The 20,172-nt window shown below is 43.3% G+C and overlaps 1 protein-coding gene across 2 annotated transcripts in view; it reads left to right on the top strand.

Moving 5' to 3' along the window:
• LOC110016276 (limbic system-associated membrane protein) overlaps window positions 1-20,172 on the top strand; it is an 828,641-nt gene that overhangs the window by 713,725 nt on the left and 94,744 nt on the right. The window lies entirely within an intron of this gene.

Raw genomic sequence — 20,172 nt, 5'->3', positions numbered from 1 at the left:
TCCTCTCTCTATTAAAATGCGAAAAATATACGCAACAAAATATAATTGATGGACTTTCTTACAAAATATTTATTGTAGCATGAATATGCTGACAGGTATTCCTACCAATTCATATAAATGTAGAGATTTGTTTGCTTTTAAAAAGATTATTGATTTTTATAGAATGGTGTTTCACAGAGGTTGCACTTTGTTGACGGTCCCTTGTCAGCCGGCTCGCTGCATGTCTGCATTCACATCTCGAAGCGAACAATTTTGATCAAAAGGCAAAAAAAAATGATCATTTTTCTTTTGAAATGCATTTGTAGTTCACTCTCTGGGTTAATACAAAAAGATTGAGATACTTGCTGTCACATTTGAACGTTTATCAGAAGAGTTATTGAGGCCGGAAGTGTGAATCTGTAAATATCTTTCTAACTTCACCAAACTCCGTGGAGGTACTTAAACTCTGAACGGGCAATGAGCATCTTGGATGTAAATATGTGGGAATTACATCATCTTTTATTTTGTTCTCGACACCACTGGAAACACAAATTCATATGATGGTTTCTCAGATCGTAGCAGCATTTCCGCCTTCGGCGATCATGATCAGAGCTTCACGCTCCGCTATGCGAAGGAAACTGCCGGTGCCCGGTCCGAAGAAAAAAAAGCTTGTCTGCGGTGCGTCCGAAGGAAGACCACAGAAGGCGGAAATGCTGCTACGTAGTCCTGAGAAGCTGTGTACAATCATCAGAAGTTCACAACCATCACAAAGCCCTCTTCTCTGCCGCTAACACAAAGCTCCACTGCTCCTTGTGTGTCTTTTAACAGTCAGACACACAGAGCTAGCAGTGACGTCATCGCCCCGCCTCCTTGCTGGAAATGCTTTTTCGAAATGAATATTGTGACACTGTTCGCAGGGTGAATATTAAAATAAAAAAGCAATCCCCTATTTGCATTTTCCTTTTAATTATGATATAGAATAAGCGGTTTTTAAGTATAAAATGAAAAAGCATTTTGAAATATTACTTTTTCATTTAAATTTTGAGTCATTTCATGCAGTAACAATTTGAAAATGAAAAAGCATTTCTGTTAATCCATTTTAATTGTCAAATTTCTAAATGAATTTTGCTACACATTTACCAGATAACTTTTTGAAAATGAAATGTCAAATACCATTTCCATTGTCATTTTAATTAAGTGACAGAAAAAGCTGTGTTAAAATAGAAAAGGAAAAAGCATTTTGAAGTATTGCTTTTTCATTTTAATTTTGAGTCATTTGATGTATCTTCATTTTGAAAATGAAAAAGCATTTCTGGTTTTGACTTTTATTTTTTAATTATGCTACAGAATCGCTTCCATAGAAAGGAGCTCTGTAGCTATTGCCTTTAAAGAAACATAAAGCTGCTATTTACAGAATTAGGAGTCTTGCTAGATATACGGATTTATTGAGACAGCTTTTGCCACGAAGATTTAGGGAGAATTAGGCAAACAGGCATTAAGAAACTTTCTCACAGAAAATGATCCTGTGATAAAAATGAAAACACAGCGAATCAGGATTTGTGTTAAAACAAAATATGAAACATGTTTTTCACTGAATCCTCATCATCTGCAACAAAAGAACAAAAACTACTGAGGTTTTTGCATTTTTTTTTCTACTTGTAGTAGCATCTTAACATGAAAAACAGTTTTTTAGAAAACCAGAAGCTAAAATATTTTAAACACCGCCGTTCGGACCGGTCCGTGAAAATATTGTCTGATATTAAACTGCTTCATGGCCTGAAAAAGGATGACCACTGCTGTAGAGCTTAGTTAGTGTATTCAATATAGCCGTAACCTTGTCTGCAACTCATTAAAAAAAACACTGCTGCTGCTAAAACAAACATTACTGTGACCAAGCTAACTAACAATCTTGTTGGTAACACGTCGAATAGACACAGCTCAAGACCGCCGCATGTTAGCTGTATTCGCTGTATTTGCGTATTTACATATACGTATTTCCAATAACACCCAACCTTGTTTGCAACACACAAAAACAGACTGACATCACTAAAACAAACGTTACTGTGACCACGCTAACTCCCAATCCTGTTGGTAACGTGAAAATAGAAACACAATCCAACACAGCTACACGTTAGCTAGGTTAGTGTATTCACAATAACAACAGACCTTGTTTGCAACTCATTCAAAAACAGACTGATGCTGTGAAAAACACACATTACTGACTATACTGACTAGTCTCCCAGTCCTGTTAGTAACCACCAAATGTTAGACGCATTAGCGTTAACAATAGCTCCACTTGTACAAAAGAAAGATTGACATTTAGACAAAGCGATGTGTACTTCTCAAAATCACTTCGACATCAGTAAACACAACCATATATAAGATGCTCAGAATTTCAAGGCGCACTGTTGTTGTTTTTATGGAAAATAAATAAGGCTTTTAAATGGGCCATAAAGTGCATAAAATATTGTATGAGTCTTGTCATTATTATGTTATCGGAGACTAGAGAATCTCCCCTGCAAGCATGAATTTGCAAAAATGCACATTTTCTGTATAAAATATAAAACCACATTGTTTAAATTAAATATTCTGGATAATTTGTCATTGTGAGTGATGGTTAATGGGATCAATTTTTGTTCAAAACTGCTCAACCATGGTCACACTGCTGTACTTTAGTTAAACTGAATTCCCTGCAAGCAAGCTGTGGCTGATATGAGGCTAACTAAAGACAGTTGTGCTCTTGGGTTTTATTTCAGTGCAGGGGGCCTTGGCATCGCTCAAGAGACCCGCTATAAGGCCCACCCTGACAGATTCCCTGCTCAACAGGAGTAGGAGCTACAGAGAAGTTCTGACAAGTTGTACGAAGTTCTCGATATCCCAGTCAGTTCCTTATTAGGGGAAATAGAAAATAACTGCTTCTGATAATGCAGTGCAGAGAGCACCAGGGGTTATCAGGAGTCTCTGAGGAACGTGCTCTTCTTTACATCAGATGGAAAGGAAAGAACAAGAGAAAACAGAAAAGTGCTCCAGAGATCAGTGAACAGGTTCAGTTGTGCCACAGATTGTTGATGAGCAAATAATAGCTGAGAGCAAACCTACGGAAGAGACTGACGAGGACTTAAGTGAGTGAGAAAAACAGACAAACCAGGAGAAGGCACGCAGGGAAAAAGCAACTGAAAAAGAGAAAGTTTAGCAAAACATCAGGTGCATATTACAGAATTATGTGTTGTTTACTCATCTGTCAGAGAAGTACAAAAAAACTGTTTACAAAAATGAGCTTTTGAAGATTAGGAACCAGATTTTTGTCTTTTCAGAAGAGAATCAGAATAAAAGTATAAAAAAACAAAAAAAAACTAAACAGAGGCAACAGATTAAGACTACGAACACATCCCAAGATGCCGCCGTGTGCCAACCGATATGAGCGTTTTTCAGCAAAATCGACAGTGGCTTTTGTAAATGGGAGGCTGCAGTCGCATTTTTACATGCTGTGTGGTGGCCTTGGATATTTTAGGAATAAGATAACATTTTACAGCAACTGGACGATTTCTTGACATTGGTCAGTGGCGGCTGGCACATTTCAAGGTGCCATCCGGTGGTCGATGTTTAGTGAAAGAAAGGCAGCAGTGGATAATTGACTAATAGGAAAGTCCCCAAAATCGTCAGATAATCGTGCGAGTTCAGGCTGTCACCCTCAAGCCACCCCTCTGCCCGAGCGCTGCCGTCCCACTGCCACCGTCCGACTGTTACAAATCAGACAGTAGAGGTGCAGACACTCGACAAAAGTTGTTGAGATGGGCTGGTGGCAATGACCGCATGTTAATCTGGTGATCCCAGCCACCGTGGGTCCAATGAAGAGACGACATTGATGCTGCATTGATGCTCTTCATTCGATGAAGACTCTTGCTGTGGTTGGACCACTTGGGCCTTCGTTTTCTTGGGCGCTGGGGCTTTGCCCTTGCTGGCTTTGTGGGAGGCAAAAAATTGACGAGATTATAATCTGTGCTCAAAATCTGATTTGCAAATAACCAGGGTTGCATAACTGCTTTTTATGTACCCCCAGGCTACCAAGCAGCTGGCAGCCGGTGGCACTTGATACGGACAGCTGCCGTCCAGAGAGATTTACACATCGCCCTGTCCGGCTGCCCTGTTGCCAAAATGGTGTCATCCCTGCATGACTGACAGTTGCCCTTTGCATTCTTGACCAGGCCGATGTTTTTCAAACAATTAGGAGGCGGCATGAGATCTTGAAGATTCCGCTGATGCCTTCCCATCGCGCTGTGGCAGTTTTATTTGTGAGCATAGCATAAATAGTTACAGAAATTGGGTTCAGTGTCCAATGTTGAATGGGATTATCAATGCCTAAACTTTTTGGATGGATAAAAAGGTTTTAAATAAAAGTAAACCAACTCCAACAGAAAAAACATTTTTCTTTCTCTCAGTAATGAGAAGTTTTTATTTCTCTCCTTGAAATATTTCATTTTATATTACAGAAAGAAAGGGTACATGGCATATCCTTGTACATTTTACCTGTCACTCAGGGGTCCCACTGCTAATCTTAACAGTCAGGCATTGCATTCGTGTGCAAGACACCTCATCTGAGGTTGTCCCCTAAAATAATTTCTTTTTAGCAAATCGGAAATTAACATTTCTGATTACAGGAATTCTCTGACATTTCAAATCCATGTTTAACACAATAGAATCCTCTCTTTTTGTTTACTGCTGCACTCATAGGAGCTTCTCCCTCTTTCTGGGATCTAAATATTTCACTGACTGACTCAAGCAGACGGTCTAATTGGTCATGCAGTAGGCTTTGTGGCACGCCATCTTTCAAAACCCTCTGTGGTGACCAGGAAAGTGTTTTTACCTCTTAGTATACATAGATATTCTTTTAGAGTAGGAATTTTAGAGTATATTAGGAATTCTGGTGCACTAGGAGGACAATGACAACCTTAACTCACGGTTTTTGTTGTTAAACGGGACACTAACTTCTTGCCCAAGTATTCAGAAGTGAACGGCGGTAGCTGCTTAGAATAATTTATCCCTTGAATCTCTCACATACTAGCTTACTCTGCTAGTCTATTTTTTTGCCTTTTAATGTCTCTTAAAATTGCATTGATGACTAAAATGAAACTAATATGAGGCATTAAAGTGATAAATCAAGAGAGGCCACAAAAGGCCAGGATTTAAGCAGCCGTACTATGGTGTGCAAGAAAAATATCAGGGGGGCTAGTCTGGGTCTGCTGAGACCTAGGGGTGTCAAATCCCTCTGAGCCCCTAAAATGCATAGAATACCATGATCATCTCAGTTCACCTATCCATGTATCTACTGTATTTGATATGTCTCACAAATTTTTTGTGGAATTGTCTTCCTCACACTACTCTCTGTATTTATCGGGCTTAAGACCAGTGTTCTATAAATCCTTCCTACCTGTAAAATTTTCCTACCAGTCTGAAATGACATCATAATTTTCACTTTTGGCGGGACACCCATTAATCTGTGCCTCGCGGTGAATATTTCATAATTGGTGAGGTTATTTGAACCGAATGTGGTGCGAAATTTAAATGAAACCTTGGCTGAGCGGTTCAGTTACAGGGTGAATTCATTTTCCATGCCGTACGACGTTCGGTTCAAAAGACCTGGCAGATTTTGAAACCTTCACCGCCCAGACAGAGAGGTCCTGAGGGCACAGATCTGGATCAGATTTAGATTCTCTCTTTTTTATTTTCCACACTGATGCCACTTCTCCATACAGCTCATCACCTGCACACCACCCGCAGCAACATACTACATATAACCAGTGAAAGGGTGTTGATGCGTGAAATCAGCTTCAATATGCTCCTTACAGATGCTCTGACCATCTCATCAGTGCAGTGTGATCCTGTCTGCTCATGGAAAAGAACCTGACCATAACAGAAAAAAACAACTCATTTTCTTTTCTTGACTGCAGGCAGGACTGTAGAATAATGCTTATTTTGTGCGGCCCTACTTAAGACAAAAATAGCTGATTTTGTGGATGAATATCACAGAAAGGGATGCATCACCTGCTCTTTAAAGCAGCATCTCTACGCGTAGTTTTCTTATGTATTTACTCACTTATTCCAGTTGAAGTAAACAGCAGCACTTATAAATGATACAGACATGACTCATTTTATTTTCATTTTGTTTTAGCTGACCCTTTTTAAATCCTCTTCAAATCGTTTGTTTTATCTCTTAAGTACGACGGAGTTTTAGGGCCACGGTGAGGAAAAAAAATTCTGGCCAACATGACGAGATTAAAGTCGTCATGTCGACTTTAATCTCGTCATGACGAGAAAAAACTCGACACAAAGTTTCGAGAAAAAACTCGTCCTGTCGAGATAAAAGTCGAAATAAAGTTTCGAGATTAAAGTCGCAATGTTGCGCGAGAGCAGAAGTATTCAGTGTTATGGCTAATGTTAGTGAGCTAGTGGCTTTGTATTTAAGAGTTTACGACAGAGTTTTATGGTCACCAAAAAAAATAAATTTTATTAGGAGATAAAAACTCGTAAATTTACGGGAAAAAAGTCATAGATTAACAAGGAGAAAACCCCGAATTTGTCCGTTTATCAGAGCATCGCTTGAAGATGAAATATGTGGAGCCTTTTGTGAAGCTTTATTTCCGGATTATAGGTTTAAAACAAAGAGATTCTGAGTCTTTTGGCGACTCAAAATCAGATTATTTTCCGTGTAGCCGTCTTTCCGGGGTTTGGTGTCAGTAAAGCGGCATTTCATATGTAAAATAAGGAGCTCAGAGACACGTTTGGGTGTAGAGGACCGCTGCAGCCTTTATTCTCCTTTTCATTCACATAACCTGAAGTTCATCTGTCACCTTACGTCATGAACCTGTCATCAGATCACCAATGCAGAAGTAAACAGTGTTACAAACGCCCCCTCCTGAAGATGAAACGACCCGTTTGATCATTAAAAAACAAAGATGAATGAAAATAGTCTGTTATATTAGCATTACAACGTTGAAAAAGGCAAAAAGTGCTCCTCCTCAGACGGAAGCATCACACAAACATAGAGATCTGGGGCCTCATTTATAAAACTTTGCGTAGGATTTGCGTCAGAAGTGGCGTACGGATGAAACATAGGATGTGCGTACGCACAGAAATATTCGGAGTTATAAAACCGTGCGCACGCACATCCTACGCATCTTTCCCTTAATAAATCACAACCAATTCTAAATGCTGCGCAGCTTTTGCGGTCTCGTGACACGCCTATAGTTGCCCATAAATAGTCCGTGAAACGCCCACAAATGAATATTCATTGATTGCGAAACAATGCCAAACACGGAGAGAAAATCAAAAAAACGTAACTTCACTCAATGTGAAGTAGAAGTTATCGTTGGCGAGGTGGAAAAGAGGAGAAAAATGTTGTTTGGAGGGCACAGTGTGGGCATTACTAATGCCAAAAAGGCACGTGAGTGGCAAACGGCGGCAGACGCCGAAAATGCTGCAGCCTCACATCCTCGGACCGTGGCCGAAATAAAAAAGAAACGGTCGGACATCAAAGTCGAGGCCACCCCCCACCCCCCCACCCCCACCTCCACACACACACACACACACACCAGTGTCTGCCACGGGTGAGTGGGTGGGGGGGGGGACACCGGAGCTGACCCCTCCTGATGAGAGACTGGCGGCAATAATTGGGGAATCCCTTTTAAGTGGAGTGGTGACTGAGGCGCAGGGGGACACCGACGAGCCAGATGCACCGGGTGACACCCCCCCAAAAGCCCGCAGAGGAAGTCGGAACCGGCTCATAAGCCACTCGTCCTCGTTTGCCAACAAGTCTCCTTGCTGTCTAAAGATGCGTTCACTCCGAATTCTTCCATTTGCCACATCTTCTAAGAGCGCAAGATCAGCCATTGTGCGTCATTACGCATTGTGATGGGGCATTTTATTTCCCTCCATTTAATTACATCTGACAAGCTACAGATGTCGGGAATAATCCACGTGGAAATGGGAAATTGATCAGCGCAAATGTAATTTCTTGTTGCTTTCTGAATGGTCGAGACATACACCATACATTGTTTCATCAAAAATAAAACAAACTAAAGGCATATGCATAAATACCATAATTCCATAGCTTATGAAGAAATGTTTTACTATGAAAACAACTTTCCCCAGTGGACAATTAATGCATCTCTCTCTATCTATCTATCTGTCTGTCTGTCTGATTGCACCTATATCTGCTCGGCCAGACGGACACATTAACGAGAATATCAGTTTTGTAAATTATTTCGTTCTGTTAAATATATTATTTATGAGGATGAATTGCACAACATGCCAATATTGCAGAACATATTTCACTTTTCTTTTTGCAAATATGTGTTCATTTGAATTTCTGTTGTAATTGTCGTTTGATTTTTTTTTTTGTTTGTTTCACTGCTGATCGGTCCAACGGGTGTTCGTGTAGGCTGTTAATTGTAAGACTTGCTTTGTGAAGTCTTCATGTTATTTCTGAGAGGCAGTATTTTCATTTTCACTTTCACGTGTTTCTTCCATCTGCCGACGGCGTCGCCGTTTCTCATTTCACCCGTTTTTGTGCGTACGCCTGGGTCAGAGCTTGCGTGAAGGACCGCACATTTTCCCGTCAAGTTTGCTTTTTATAAATCTCAACTATTGCGTACAGAGTGGCGTACGCCTTCTTTTGTGCGTACGCAACGTTTATAAATGAGGCCCCTGGTCTTTGGTGGAGGAAGAAAGGATTCAAGCAAACAGCTGCAGGGACACCCGATGCCGGCTTCATCGGGCTGCAGAGATCCTGCAAACCAACCATCAATAAATAAAACTTTAATAACTTGTAAATCAAACAAATGAGCTTCCAGTCATTTGGAACGTTATCAATAAACATTCAGCTCACCTGTTCAACTAAGTTTAGTCAGTCTGCTCTGCTGCTGCGCGTCGTTCACCTGCTGCTCTGCATGCTCACTTCCAAAATAATCTCGTAAATTTATGAGTTTTTTTCGCTCGCGCGCAACATTGCGACTTTAATCTCGAAACTTTATTTCGACTTTTATCTCGACAAGACGAGTTTTTTCTCGAAACTTTGTGTCGAGTTTTTTCTCGTCATGACGAGATTAAAGTCGACATGACGACTTTAATCTCGCCACGTTGGCCGGGTTTTTTTTTCCTCACCGTGGCCCTAAAACTCCGTCGTACTTAAGAGCCTCAGTTTAAACATTTACATTTTAATTGTTTAATAAATCTCTAGTTACACTAAATAGGATCATAATGCTGAATGGTTATGGACAGAGCAACCACATTACAGCACAAACTATATAATTTCATATATTTGAAGGCAGCGGAGTCGAACATACGGCCCGCGGGCCATGTCCGGCCCCGCCAGATGGTTCAGTCTGTCCCAGTCATGAAGAGTAAAAATTATAATGATGTTTTTTTTTTTTTTTAAAGGCATGTTTCTAGTCCATTCCTGTGGCGAGTTATGATTTTTTTAAAGAAATAACTGAAATGCAGGATGAGAGGGAGTGGGGGGGCTGTGAGTTTCCTGAAGTCCACTATCATCTCCACTGTCTTCTGGGTGTTCAGCTTCAGGTTGTTGATGCTGCACCACGACACCAGCCGGTCCACCTCCCTCCTGGTGGAAAAGCTGATCTCTGCACGTGCCAAAAGCAAAACCTAACAGCTCTGCATCTGTGTAAGATGCAGTTTGGTTCCCCGCAAGTCTCACCACTCTTAGGTTGCTATAAGAATGATCAGTAGTGACACTCTAATGACCAAAATGTTGTCAAAAAGAAAAAAAGGTTGAAGTGGAGTGCTGAGCTTTTCAGAAAAAATTAAAAGTTTTGTTCATGGAGCTGAATGCAAACCTGCATGCTTGGTATGTCATCAACAGGTTGCAGTGCTCAAAGAATATAACGTTCAGCACCACTATAACACTCACCATAAAGAAAAGTTTCACCATTTGCAGTTAAGGAAAGAGAAGATTGATCAACTATTAGCTGGACTGAAGAACAACCGTCTACATTTACTGCAGCCGTGACGTCACTGATGGAGTAGTGACAGACACCTTATTGCAAACAAGTTGGAGCAAACATCCAAACCATTTTCAGATGCTGAACTCATTGAAAAATGCTGAAGGATGCCGAAGTCTTTAGCCACATTAAGCAGTCGACCTTTGCCAACATGAGTCTGTCAATGATTACAATTACAGATCCAACATGTCTGAGGAGACTTGATGAAGAAATCCAGTCATTTATTGTATTTTTGGTCACTATTGATGAAAGCACCGACATCACAGATATATACAGCTATGCATATTTATTAGAAATGTTAAGTAGACCATCACAGTGGAGTTTCTTGAGTTGATGGACAGACATTGTCCAACTAGAGAGCTGACTATGTCATCACTGTTGTGTGAACTGGTCACGTGATGTCGGTCTGGACATTGATGGCACCCCATTACAGGTGAGGAAGAAGGCAGGTGTTGCCACAAAATTCTGGCAGAATCCAGGAAAAGATTCTTGGACATTTTATTGTGTTTTTGCACACTTGAATGACAGTGAATGTTTTACTGCACAGGAATTGAATCCTGATATTGATGGCCAGGTAAAGTTTCAGGAGAGAAAGGATGTTTGCACTCCAAATTCTTATGTTCTCAAATGTTTGCAAGTTTACTTCATTTTAATTTTTCATTGATTCGCACATTTACATTTTAGGAAGGGTCTTTTCATTTTTTTGTTTCAGGTCCCGGCTGGGGGACCTGAAACAGAACATCAATGGGGGACCTTTCTGTGTGGAGTTTGCATGTTCTCCCCGTGCATGCGTGGGTTTTCTCCGGGTTCTCCGGCTTCCTCCCACCGTCCAAAAAAATGCTTCATAGGTCAACTGGCAACTCCAAATTGTCCCTAGGTGTGAGTGTGAGAGTGAATGGGCGTGTGATTGTGACCCTGTGACAGACTGGCGAACTGTCCAGGGTGTCCCCTGCCTTTGCCCACAAGTGGCCGGGATAGGCTCCAGCAGCCCAGTGACCCTGAAAGGGATAAAACGGCGGAAAATGAATGAATGAATGTTTTATTTTATCCTTGATCTGTGAAGACCGCAGAGCAGGGCATTACAATAATCTAATATGCTGGAAATAAAAGCATGCATTAGCACCTCTGTGCTGGCAAGAGAGAGAAATGGGCGGACTCTGGCAATGTTTTTAAGATGATAAAATCCTGTTTATGTTTTATTTAAAATTGTGGGATAAAATTAATCTCTGAGTCAAAAATAACGATATTTATGATCACAGAGCTGGGAAAGCCAAAAGCCCAGAGCACCCATATGGGTACATATGACTAAGGGATTATGGTATGAAAGTTGTGTACTCATGCAACAGTGTAACAAAAACAGAGTCAAGAGTTACCTATTGATATCATCTGAAACAAGAGTCACTTTCTAAAATCCTTTTTTCCTGAACTATGGATGTTTGTTGGAGGAAAATATGTTTGTTTAGTTTTTTGATTAAGAAAAATTAAGTCTCCAGCAGTTCAGCATGAAAGCCTCCTTTAATCAGACCCCTGTGGATTGTACACAACAATAAATGTATCAGTGCTTCAGAGTGAAGGAGCAGATGTCAAATGGTAGTCATTAACTTCAGTCAGTTATCACAGTTTCACGCCAAACATCGGGACGCAAAGTGGTAGCCTATACCTTTAAAAGTCTGTCATGCAGCTCCTGTTGGGCAACAGGCTGGGGTAACAACAATGCCATTTTTGGTTATCACCCGCGGTCACCGGCAGAAACAAAAACGCTGCGTGTCTCACCAATCCATTCTGATGTGCCCCAGTCCAAGGCAGTGTGCACAGCCCATGATCAGGGCAGGATAGACATTTGCATATGAAGCCCATTTGTTCAACTGCATTACTGCTGATAATTATTCTCAGTGGAACTGGCATTCCCTCACATGTGCATGGATTCTTTTGGCAGCCTGTCAGCTCTCTTCTTCCTGTTTGAGATGTTTCAGCTCAAAATTACCTGGCATGCTTTGACAGTCTGGAGCTGAAGGGACACTTAGCATCTTTAGGAGTGTAAAACCCTCTTTGGACTTCTTGATGACTAGAATACTCGGATGTGTGATCAGGTAACTCTGTCTGTTAATCAGACGATTACTCTATTTTTTGAACTATCAGTGGCTATTCAGGGCTCCAGACTGCGACCAAATGGTCGCATTTTGCGACCAAAATTTGAGAGTGAATTTCACATCCAGTCGCACATGTGCTACTAGTAAATTTGCCTCCCACACCCTCCGTATTTTTTATACATTAATTGTGGAAGGGGCACGTCAATGATCAATGAAATAATCAATGAGACGTGAGTGCACACGCACGCATACACACACGCAAACACACACACTCGCACACATACTCATGAGACACGAGCACACACTCGCGTCTTATTGAGTGATGCCTGAGGCGGCCAATGCGTGTGAGAAGAATAGGGAAAGCTAAGTGGCTAAAATGAGTGGAGAGGCAGGGGCCAAGAGATAATCGACCGCGCGTAAACATCTGTGGGAAGGAAATGGAGACAAATATCATCACAACCGTCTGAGCTATGAGCAAGCGAACTATGATTCGTTCTTCCGACCTGCGGCTGGTGTACCAGTGCCAGAGTCTACACTCTCACCATCGGATGATGATGCAGCAGTGACGTGCGGTCAGGTGAGGCAAGTGAAGCAGAGCCTCACCTGTCATGATCGTGATAAAATAGAAAAAGGTATATTAATTAAATGTTTTTTTTCCACTGATCTGTTAGATATAAATTTTCAGTAAACTCAACACGATTTCCACAGTTTCTGAGGCAAAAATCGCCAAATTCGAGTGTTGCGCGATCATAGACAGAGCTGAAACTCCGGGTGAGGCTCGGTAGCGCTGTGCCTCATGTCTGTCGGCAGGGCTCAATTTTAACAGAGACGTGCGGTGGAAGCACGGCTATAGACCTGCAGAAACGGCTTTCCACAAGGGGGCAGACGTGAGCTGACTGCTGCTTTGTAGCTGCACTGGGGTGCCGTAGAAAAAGACCAAGAACATTTTTCTCCATTGAGAGGAGAAATTCATTTAAAGGAAAATAAGAAAGACTTTTCCAACAGATCATAGAAGTTTTTGTGGTGAAGGATCAACATATAGACTCAAACAGTAAGGCCAAACACGTTTTTCAATGTTTGTTTTTTTAAATAACATTGGAGTGGGTTAAGATGTAAGTAAACATTTTAATTACATGAATTTTACATGATTTTACTAAAATCATTTATTTTATTTTTTATGATGATCATTTTTAAAGACAACATTTGGTAACACTGATAAAAGCACCAGAATTTGAAGTTGAAAAAATACCAGGAATAGTTACTGAGGGTCAAATATGTGCTGAACACATCTGTATACTTTAATTTGTTTACAGTACATATGAATAATTTATACACAATGAGAGTGTTCTATCCATCTATAAAAGAAATAATCTCTGTAGGACAAATATGATCTTGTGTGTATTTTATAAGCTGTTAGCTGCCGTTGAATGAATGGTGAAATATTTAGTTCTTTCATTGTCAATCTCCACTCCAGAGGAGTCAGTGCCTCACCAGTCATCAGCCTCACCACACGTCACTGTGATGCAGAGTCAGACGTTGATGTGGCGAAAAAAGCCAGCACTCACCATTTTTGAGAAGAATGGCTGAAAGAATTCAGCTGGCTGAGGTATTATAAGCATTTGAACTATATGAATTGCGAACACTGCAGCAGCTACCCCAGAATGGCGGGGAACACAAAGTTTGCCGGTAGTACAGGCACTTTGCAGTTTAAACGCATTCTCAGCCTGAAACATCGAGTATGTTGTGACATGTATATAAATCAATAAAACAACGCCACTGTCAGTTGCTGTGAATGACTGTGAATCAGAGCGCAGATGAGGCAGAGGTGTAATTTAACACGGCCTACTTGGTTGCTAAAGAGGAACTACCCCTCACCAAATACAAAAGCCAGTCCGACCTTCAAAGGAACAATGGCTTAAAACTTCACGAAACATACAACAACGATACAGCATGCGCACAATTCGTTGGAGTATTGCGGATACTTCAAAGGTGAAGACTAGCACGAAAATCAAGGATGCTCCGTATTTATCAATTATGATCGATGGGGACACAGACATTAGTAGATTTGGTTACCATATTGATTTACGGTATGCGCCCCTAAATTTTCTCTTTGTGCCCCTAAAATTTTCAGTTGGGGGCCACTGTGCTCCGAGTGAAAAAAGTTAGTCTGGAGCCCTGCTATTGAGTAAATGCCAAAAAATGCACAAAGAAATATAAAAAATAATTCATTTATAAGTTGCACTATTGGGAGAAATATATTTCACAAAATACGGGACCAAAAAGGGACATTTCATTTTGAAAGCAAATAATAATAGAATTGATACCAATAGCAGACTAAACACAGTCGTGAAAAAATTAGGACACCCTTTAAAAAGCCTGTATATTCTCCCGCCTATTTGGATACAGACAGATTTAAAATCGACATGAACACCACTAAAAATCCAAGTCATGAAACTTGACATTAAGAATTTTCTAAGGCCTCTTTTTTTTTTTTTTTTTTTTTTTAACTTGTCCTGTCCAACAGCTGGGCAGACAGATGAGAGCTGAGGGCCTCTTGTGTTGGACAGATTTTACTTTAACAAGAGGGGTTATTAATCTTCAGACAAACCAAAGGTATGTCTGGATAAACCCCTTTTGTAATTGAGGCCAAACTTTATTAATTTCAATCATGTCTGAAAATCTTTGGTGTTGGACCGGACGGAAAAGGAAAGAGGGGAAGAAGAGAGAGGGACGATAGAGAGAGGGGGGGTAGGGGGTGATAATAGGAGGGGAAGGGGGATAAGACCATGAAGCAGCATAAAGCAACAAGTTTACTGGTTGTTAATCATTATGGTAAGGTTCAAATGTAGTACAATAAGGGCGGAGCCTGTCCACACACACACTCAAATGTTATAAACACACCTGCTAGCTGCAAAAAATGTCCACCTGTCGATATGTAACAAAACAGATAGTGTTCACACGCATACTTATGCCTTAAAACCAACTAGTGTGAAATATTTCAGTCATTCAGTCATGCAAACTGTTAGTGCAAAGGTGAGCTAACACCTGTGCTCAGGTGAGTGTTTATGTTCTTCTAAAATGGATGGTGGAACGTGGAAAGAAGGAGGGAGAGTGCCCAGCCATCCCCACCCCAAGACCCCCACCGCAGCAGCAGCGGCAGCCGGAATCCCCCCAACGCCACACGGGAACCGGCAGGGAACAACCGCCGCCCGGGCAACCAAGCCCGCCACCCAGGCCAGGGCCAGCAGGACCGCCGCAAGGCCCCCAGAGCCAGAGAGCAGGGAGGCACGGAGGGAGAGAGAGCGCCGCCCCAGCCCAACCAGGAGAGCAGCCCCCCCGCCGCGCCGGGAGAACCCAACGCAGGGCCCCACCAGAGAAGGACGCCCACAGCCCCAGACGAGCACCCCACCACCACCCAGGAGTTCCGGGCATCCCCCCGCCCCAACCCCAGGTACGAGCCAGGACCCCCCAAGGGAGACCCGCTCCGCACTCCAGGCAGCCATCCGCCCGGCGCACGGTTGGTCCAGGGAGGAGCAAGGCAGGGGCCCGCCGCCCCCGCCCAAGAGGGGGGAACCCCGGGGAAAAAAGAGGGCCCACATGGGGTGTTGTAAATATGGCCCGACCAGGCTCGGCCACATTTGGAAATTTGGCGGGGCCCAGCGCTCAGGAGCAAGGACCAGAACCCACCCCCCAGGGACACGAACACTCCCTGCTCAGATGTAATGTGAACCCCCCCGCCGCGCGGAGAGAGCACCGCCGGGCCCAGGAAGCCGGCACCCCGGGGACACGGCCGCCGTCGCAAAGGGGCCCGTACCCCCCACCAGGGAAGAGGCAGGGGACAGATGGTCCTAGGTCCCACCTTCCTTGCAAAATGTGTGTGCGTGTATGTGTGTTTGAGAGGGTGTGTGTGTGCATGTGTGTGTGTTTATGTTGGAATGTATATATTGAGGGGGGAGGGGTGTGTGTGCTAAGGGGGGTGCAGTTAAAATTGGCGGGTAGGGCACTGAGGGGACATCTCCTGATTACTCACAGTGACGTCCCCTCACCCTCCCCACCAAGGGACCCTAAATGTCTAAGGTGTGGTTAAAATTGGCGGGTAGGGTGCTAGGAGGACATCCGTTGCTTGCTGGCAGTGATGTCCAAGCACCCCCCCTACCAAGGGCCCTACATGTCTAAGGTGCAAATAAAACCGAAAGAGGGGGGAACCACTCCATACGGCAACCATAGGAGGGGGGCCACTGCCTAGTAAACCCCCCCCCCAAGGCTCATCGCAGGCTAAGCCCCCCACCCCCTCACCCTATTATGAGGTTATATGAGGAAGGGGGTAAGTTGGGGACAGCTGGTAGACTGTCCCCCGGTGGTCAAACAGCCGTCCCCCCCCCCCCCAGCAAGGGGGCCAGGCCCACCCAGCCCAGGGGCCCCACCCCCGGAGGCGCCGACACCCCAGGCCCAGCACCACCACCCCCACACAGAGAGAGAGGAGCCAGAAAGCGTTGGCCCCCCCCCCGGAGCAAGCCCAGGCCCCCACCCCCAAACGCCGGCCCTATAAGAGCTCTGGTCAGGCCTCGACGGGACCGAGGCAGCCGACCGGCCGGGGAAACCGCCGATGGCCTCAGCGGAGACCCCGACCCGTCAACCCCCCCTGCCACGTACCAATAGTGCCCCCCCCCTCCCCCAGAATGCCCCCCCACAAGGCAGGGCCGACAAGATCCCCCACCCCATCCCCCCCCCAGACCCCGCAGCCAAAGCGGATGACACCCAGAGCGACCGGGGGCCCCAAGAGGGTTGTCCCGTCCTGCCCCAGAGCCAGGGAAGGGACGATCCCAGCACCAGGTGTAGGTGGGAAGCCCATCCAGCGCCGCTGGGCCCCCCCCCGAGCAGCGCCCCCCGCCAACCCCCCCCAGCACAGGCAAAGGGACCACCCCCCCAAGCCAAGCCAGACCACCCCCCCCCCCCACCACGCACCCCCACACCCAAGCCCAGAGGACCACGCAGCGCCCCAGCCCGCCCCACCCAGGCGCCGGACCCGACCCCCCGACCAACGGAGCCCCCACCACCCCCCGCCAGGCACCGGAGGCCCCGACCCCCACCCCAGCCCACGGCAGAAGGGCAAGGAGCAGCGACGACCAGGCCCCCCCACCCCCTAAGTCACGGAGTTAGCCAAGGGAGACCAGAGAGACTGAATTCTTTCAAAGTTACTTGAACCTTGGGCTGACATTTTTTCCAAGCTGATATGATCAAGCAGCAGATTTCTGTGTTGACTTATATTTATATTTTTCTTGCTTTTCCAATTTATTAAAATAGTTTTTTTAGCAATGCAAAGAGTTATGAAAATGATAGAGCCTAGTTCTCCTTCTACATCGATGGCACTCATGTCACCAAGCACACAAAGTGACGGTGCAGCTGTGATTGAAACCTTAAGCCAGACTGATAGATCGGCACATACCTGCTGCCAGAGAGCCTGGACAGGCGTGCAGAACCATAGTGCATGCATGTAATTGTCGGGTAGATTACTGTCACAGTGCTGACAAATGTCTGAGTTACTGAGACCCATCTTGAACATCCTCTGTCCAGTGTAGTAAATTCTGTGAAGAGTTTTGAAATGGATTAGCTGCAGATTTGGACTTTTTGTCAGTTTAAAGGTGTTTAGACAAAGTTCTGACCAAAAGCTTTCATCTGTGCTGATGCTCAAATCCGCATCCCATTTTGTTGTCGGAAGTGAAATATTATTATCTAAATTACATAAAAGTTTGTATATTTTGGAGAGAGTTTTATTCATTGTGAAATTGATCAGAGTGGTAACTACATCTGGTAGCTTTAAATCGTTGTCTCTGTATTTAAACTTTTTAGTAATAATTGATTTAAGTTGCTGATATTCCAAGAAGTTATTTATTCCATGTTTGTCTTGAAGTTCCTGGGGAGTTATGAATCTTCTATCAATAATTATGTGCTCTAGTTGTTTTATGCCCCCTGCTTGCCAAGCTGGGAAGTGGATAATCTTTTTGTTTATGAGGATGTCTGGGTTGTTCCAGATGGGTGTCATTTTGCACGGTTGAATTGATGATTTTGATATTTTGAGAAATTCCCACCAGGCTGTTAAAGTGGCATTTATATTAGTACTTTTGAAACAATCCTGTCTTTTAACTATTTGGCTGATAAATGGAAGATCTGACAGGTTGATCTTTCCACATAACGCCTGTTCCAAGTCTAACCATGAGTTGGTTTCTGGATTATTTTTTAACCATTTTAAGATGTATTGTAATCTATTTGCAAGAAAGTAATTGTGGAAGTTTGTTAATTCTAATCCTCCACAGCTTTTTGCAGATTTTAAAGTTTTTAGACTAATTCTTGCAGGTTTATTGTTCCATAGAAAGCTTGATATGGATGAGTCTAATGTTTTGAACCATTTTAATGGCGGTTGTGTGGGAATCATTGAGAAGAGATAATTAACTTTGGGTAAGATTTTCATTTTTACCGTGGCTACCTTGCCCAAGGTAGCCACGGCCAAGGCCTCTTTAAAACGTTCTAGGAAATGTATGATGGGACTTCAGCCAAACTTTGACCTGCATTAAAATTTGGGTTTTTGTTTGGGTCTTTTTTCTACGAGTACACTAATAGTAATAATTTAGTTGGATTTTTAATAAATCACTTTCTTTTCAAAATAAGATTGGACATTGATATTGAACATTTTTAAGACGGAGTTGATTATTTAATGAGACTCTCCTAATTTCTTCATTACTGTAACCGTATTTAGCTTCAAGAAACATAAGAGGAATTGAATACATTTCTAGTGTAACCCTTGTGCTATCCTAGGCACTTTAACATTGGGAGTTGGGTCATGTAGACCCAGTAGACAGTGCTCTGAACCTTTTTTCTTCAATGATTTGTGATCTTCACTGGTGTCCATGTGTAACACTCTACAGTTCATTTAGAGTCTTAAGATAATTGTAGTGGGTTAACTTTTGAACACAATTGGACAAATGAACAACCACTTAAATCAAGAAATGTTCTTTAACCATCATAATTTCATTGAACCCAGTCACACTCCATGAATCGCACTCCCGATTACATTATAGGTCCGTGCACGCGTTTACAATGATTCCCTATTGTCCGTCTAGCGACTTCCACCTGTGCGCACGTAAGCGCTCCAACTTAAAAATTCCTCCCAAAGTCAAAAGAAACAGAAAAACTGAAATGATCTCACCCCGTCCTTCGGGTTAACGTCAGGGAGTCTCATTTTTCTCTTGGTCACTTTCCAGCCACGTCCATCCCCAAAAGAAATTAATAATAATCCCCGCGGCAGAATTTGGAAAGGTCCACGTCAGATCCTCCTCTGTGACTCCCGATGGTCGGTTTCCGGGGGTATTCCGTGCGTGCTTGCTCGTTGGAAGGGCCCTCTTAGTCTCCCTTTCCGTCTTGTCAGAGTTTGAACTTTCCTTAGGCTTCCAGCCCACCTTGTCTGTCCCTCTTTAACCCGGAAGCCATGTCGTGTGTTAACGCCCCCCAGCTGATCGCATCAGCTGTAAGGAGTGACGTCAGCGGCATCCCCGGTACACAAATACCCAAAATACACACATTCACTAAAATAAAAGGAAAACATAGGACCTCTTCACCTCATAGGGTGTAAAATACAGAAAACATGATACATTTATGGGCTTTGTCACACATGGATTACATGAAATCTCTCCACCTTTATCCTCCTTTGTCATGGTAGGGAGAACGCGTTATTGTAAGGGTGGGGTCATCTAAGATAGCACAAGGGGTATTAGCATAACACATGATCAATTATTCAGATAACCATAAAGAACATGCTAAGAAATCAATGAAACTCTTTTCTCCTAATCACTAAATCTGTTGAATTCTTCATTGACTGTGTTGCTTTGGAACAATTTCTGCCTTGAAAATACTGATACACACACATATACTTGACCCACTAGTGGCCGTTAGTGGGAAAATAATAAACACATGAGCCTATATTTAAAAAAAAAAATCACATATAAGATAGAAAAAAATCCAGTGTGGGTCCTTAGGCAAGACCCTTTGTGCTGTTACCTGTCTGGGTCTCCCTGTGCCTTCAAAATACTGGT

This window comes from Oryzias latipes, chromosome 13 (assembly GCF_002234675.1).
Source record: "Oryzias latipes chromosome 13, ASM223467v1".
Taxonomy (NCBI): Eukaryota; Metazoa; Chordata; class Actinopteri; order Beloniformes; family Adrianichthyidae; genus Oryzias; species Oryzias latipes.
The sequence above is the reverse complement of the archived record's forward strand: the minus strand, read 5'-3'. Positions and strand labels throughout refer to the sequence as shown.